Below are 5,219 nucleotides of genomic sequence, written 5' to 3'. Positions count from 1 at the left end.
TGGGGACTGTGCACACTTCAGAAGATGTCTTCTAAGAGATGTGCTTCCACCACCCATCAAGCCAGTTTCCTCAAACCCAGGTCTCAGCGTAGAAAGCACCTCTGCTGCCAACCAGCCTCGCTCATGGCCCTTGGAGATTGTATAAATCACAAAAATCATATGCAGGGGCCAAACTGTTCTCACAAGAGAGCCAGCGCTTGGTTTCTGTGGAGCTCAGGCAGCAAGGAGAGAAGCAATTTCTCCCGCCCTGGAGAAAAACCCATTTGCAGAAAAATCTTTCTTGGTCATGCAAGCTGATAAGCAAAAATTTTTAAATGTGGTAGAGGGTGCTTGGTAGATTATCTGCTTAGAAAGTAAGTATGTGTGTATATATATTATATATATTCATATATATTCTTTCACAGCCAGAATTGCTATGGTGGGTGTTTCTCTGTAGATCATAAAAGTGACGTGATGGAGGTAGCCGTTATGGGAAAATGGTTGCAATCCTATTTATTTCAGACCTGGTCCTGCAACTGGACTTGCATAAAGGTGTATTTATACCCATGAGCAGCACCCCTGAATGCAGCCCCAGTGCTGGGAGGTTGGTGGGACCCAAAGGGATCAGGGCCTGTCCCTGGTCCATAAGGCTGAGATCTGCCCTTGGATTTGTTCTGCGGCTCTCTGAGTGCTCTGTAAATGCCTGAGCTTGGCAAGGAAAATTGCAACTGATTTCTTGCAAAAATGGACCTTCAGCAGGGCTAAACCAATTTGCAAAATCAAGCTGAATTTGGGAGGTCATTTCGGCCTCCCCTCCTCCCCTTAAGAAACGAGGGATGCGTTTTTGGAAGTGTCAACACAGCTTGACTCTGATGTCTCCTAAAACCAGGCTTTTTAATGTTTGCAGGTTGTGCTGTTGGCTTGCCTGTGCTTATAAAGGTGAGGGAGAGAAGACTGGCTAATTAGCTTGTAAACAAAATAGAACATTTTGCTTTGCATCAAATGAAATATTTTGGGTTGCTGAGTCAGACTCACACATGTTTTAAAACATTTTGGCAAAAAAATTAAATTAGAAGCAAAGGTGGTGCAGGGGGGAAGTAGCCCGTGGGGACAGCCTTCCTCTTGAAAGAAGGGCTGGCTCTTGAAAGCAGTCCCATGGAGTGGTAAGCAGCTGAAGCACTCAGGTTGCTGATGGTTTTCTCGGAGCAGGGGGGGATATCACGTTGTAGGTGAGTGATGCTAAACCCAGGCTGATGGGTGAGCCTCTGCTTCCAGATACTCTTTAGCCAGTGCCACGAGCCTGAAAAAGAATCAGCTGCTTAATGTCAACTTAGGGACAGAGAGACTGTGATTAGTGCTGGATGCAGCAACAATGTTGAAGGAGAAAGCCCGGGGCTTAGTCCCTGGAGGAGATTGTTGCATTTCCTGGAGGCCACCCATCTTCCTGCTTCCCTGCTCATCCCACGTCCTCCTCCTGTTTCTGCATCACCGGTCCCTTCTCCACCTCATGGCTTTCAAGTCATGGCGTGTGGCTTAGCATGGTGCAGAGGTCTCTGGCTTCAAGGGGAGGTCATCTTGATTTCCAACACAGGGGCAAGGAGGTATTTGGAGAGGGAGGCACCAAGCCCATGAGGAAGCAGGCAGGTGTGCAGCATTTCTGGGGCTCAGAGCTCACTGGAGTAGCAGCTGTGGAGATTTTTCCCTGCTCCTTTTGCCTTTGCTGCTTTAAGGAAATAGGATTTTGTGGGTCTTTTTTTGTAAATAAACAAGATTAGCAAAGATTTATTTTTTCTCTTCTAACAGTAATAAGGATTAGGTACCACTGGGGCCAAAGGGACAGCAGTCATAAATGAATCAAAAGAAACTGTGAAATCTAATATGTAATGCGTGATGGTGAAGGGCTCCGAGACCGAAGCAGTCAGTGGCCGCCCAGCTGTGCCACCCTGCTGCGGGACATGAGAGCTGTGCCTTGCGTGTGCTTACTGCACAGAGGGGTTCAGGCTGAAGCCAGTGCTGTATGGCTGCATCGGAGGGTACTGCAGGGATGGCTGGGTGGGATGTGGGTCAGTCCCATAGCCACAGCCCTTCGCGGCCGGGCACAGTGCTCGAGCGCTGTGGCAGCTCAGCAGCCAGACGGCCGGGGGTGGGAAGCGTGTCATCAGTCTGGGCTCATGACTCAGTTTTCTTTCAGGTGATATTCATGCAAACGTGCCAAAGGCAGCAGCAGTGCTGGGATCCTCACTGCTGAAGCTCTGCCTCCGTCCAGCGTGCAGTCCAGCTGCGTGTTGAACGGCACCTGACCTCCAGAAAGGAAAAAGATTTTTCTCCCTGAAGTTAATATTTTTAAAGCACTTAATGTTTCCTCTCTCAGTAAGTGGCTTTGGTGGATGGGCAGTTGAGCTGTCTCTGGTGGTGATGAAATGGGATCACAACTCCATCTGACAGCAACTTGGTATGATTGTACTCAGTTTCCCTCTCGTGGTTTGCAAAGGAATTAACTGGAAGGATATTTAACTAATTACTTTCTCAGCTGAATATGGCCAAGCTATGCTGGTGCATGGGGGTCTTCATCGTGCAGTCCTGGTCCCTTCAGAGCTTCACCTGAGAAGATCCAGGTGGCACCGCCGAATTTTGTTAAAGCTGTAGCTCTGCCCTTCTTACCGTGATTACAGATTTTCACCCCCGCTTTTCGTTGCTGAATGGCTGAAGCTGTTAGACGAGGTCTAAGGTGTCCTTCCATCAGGAGACATTTTCTTGCATTATCTCTCCCTCATGGTGTTTTCTGCCTGCTACAAAGGTCACAAGCTCTCTTAGGCAGGACCTGTCCTTACTCCTGCCTGCAAAGAGCTGGATACGAGGCCCCAGTTCCTGCAATGCATTTCTTAAAAGTTTTTATGGGGAACTGGGGAGGGCCTGCGCTCCACAGCAAAAGGAAGGAGCCTCAAGTAAAAAAAAAAGGGATGTAAAAGAAGGAAGATCCCACAAATTAGGGAGATCACTGGAGAGCCACCGCATCCACCAGGGACTGGGTGGAATAGTGGTCCCACTGCGGTGTGGTGGTGGTTGACACTGAGAGAGTGCCATGAGTTCATACCATGGTGGTGGGTGGAAGATGATTTTTTTTTTTTTACTGTTTTTTTTGCCTAATTCTGTAGAGTCCCTGAGGAAGACGTTTGGCATGCTCCCCTTGCCTTGCTCATACTGGAGGGACTCAGCATCCTGCAGAGATGGCAGGGGAAATCACAGGATTGTTCCCCATGGTGATTATCCTGTGATCTCTCAGGGCGGTATAAATGGGAGCTGATTACAGCCAGAAAAGGAGTAAATTGTGTAATTAGAAAGGGAGAAAAGGGGACAACTTAACCTCTGCCTGAAGGTGCCAGTTTGGAGAGAAGAGTGGAAAAGAGAGCGCCGAGCGGCGCCTGCACTGGGACCCACAGCACTAGAAAGGGCCATCGCTGACCTTGTCCCTGGCTGCTCCTGTCGCCTCGGGCAAGCCCTTTGGTCTTCCCCTCCGGAGAAAGAACAAAAAATTTCTTTCTGCTGTATGTCTTAGTTTCTTTGGGAAGAAAGGGGATCTCCCCCATGCATGCCCACCTAGCCCCAGGCTCGCAGCGTGGTTGGCTTATGAGTGGGCTGGCTGTGCTCAGGCGTTAGCATCACCCCAAATTTCCCACTGTGACTTGTCAAGAATGGTTAGGAGAGAAAAGCTGTCGCAGGATGGAGTCCTCAGCGGTTCTGTGTTGGGTGTAAGATGACTAAGACCTTTCTTGTTGCTCTAAACAGAGCAGAAAGGAACATTTCGCCTCCCCTTCCTCTTATTATTGACCCAGCCTGGCCTGGGCCAGAAAATGTGTCCGTTCCCATGGCAGGCAAAAAGCACGCAGCAGAATTGCTCTCAAAGCCGTGGTGAGGGAGGCTATTAATGTGAATATTATTCATGCCAGGAAAAATAGCCAATTACGTTCCACTCTCTGCCCAGTGAGCCAGTAATTGCAACATCTAACATTCATCACTGAGCTCTGAAAGCACTTCAGGAATAAAATACTGACAAATGGATTCAGGCTTAAAAGAAAAGACAGGGGAAAAAGTAAAGTTAAGGTGCTAGATATTCAGGAGGTGTAAATGACTGCAGGGAATCTATGCCCACTTACACCTCATGTCCTAAAGACGCAAGAATTTGGCTTTGTCTTATATCCACTCTATTTTATGGTCCATGTTTTAAAGGTGCATAAATGTTTTAACATAGATGTTTAATAAACTGAATAGAAAAATAGTATGTAGCTTGAGGTGGGGATACTGCCAAAGGAGCTTCTTGTGTTTCTTGGTGTTTAAGAAGGTCAGCTGTGCAACTGGAAATGACTGAAGTGTTTTTGCATTTAATTTCCCAAGTTTAACCACTGAAACAACCAGCAAAGGGGAAATCCATCCTTCCTTTTCTCCTTTCCCTCCTTGGAGGAGAAAGAAAAGACAAAGTCCTTTTAAGAGCTGCAGTGCATTACATATTGAATTGTTTGCTTCGCTGGACTACACTGAAGGCCATGTTCACTCCCTGCCTGTCCCCAGGTGCTCCATGGACGGCACCTGGAGATTTGAGGAGTTTCCCAAGATCTATTAACGCTGTCAGCCACTGACACCTCTGGGAACCCACTGGCTCCGGAGGACACGCTCTGAGTCCTGCGAGAGGCACATCTTGTATCACAGGCTGTGTGGGAATCTCATCTTGAGGGTGCCTTCCCTGCCCGCCGACAGAAGAGTTAACTGCATGGATCAGAGGGCTTGGCTTATTTCATGGAGTTGTTTGGGGTTTCCCCTGTGTAGCCAGAAGGAGAGTTTAGCGGTGTGTCTCCAAAATGCTGTGGTTTTGCAATTTGTAGAAAGTCTGTCCTTTAAATTGCTTGGTGAGCACCAGTCCTCATTTATCATGTCAGCTGTGATCCATGGAACAGAACAGCCTTGCTCTTTCCTGAGGATTAGCCCACCCTTCTTTGCCAAGGAAAACAAATCTACACTCAAATTGGTACTGCTCCAAGTTTGCTTTTCACCCTGAACCCCCCCAAATGCCCTTTAGGATGTACCGAAGGGATCGCCTTTCTGTTCTGTGAGTGCACAAACTGATGCTGGTCCATAATCAAGGGTAAGTATGTAAAATAACATAAAATTGTGCAAAAGTGTCAGTCTATTTTGAAACGTGATTGTAAAGGGAAGGCCCCTCCCTCTCCACAACTCTCCTTCCTCGG

This window comes from Fulmarus glacialis, unplaced genomic scaffold, assembly GCF_000690835.1.
Source record: "Fulmarus glacialis isolate BGI_N327 unplaced genomic scaffold, ASM69083v1 scaffold828, whole genome shotgun sequence".
NCBI lineage: Eukaryota > Metazoa > Chordata > Aves > Procellariiformes > Procellariidae > Fulmarus > Fulmarus glacialis.
Note: the sequence above shows the minus strand (reverse complement) of the source record.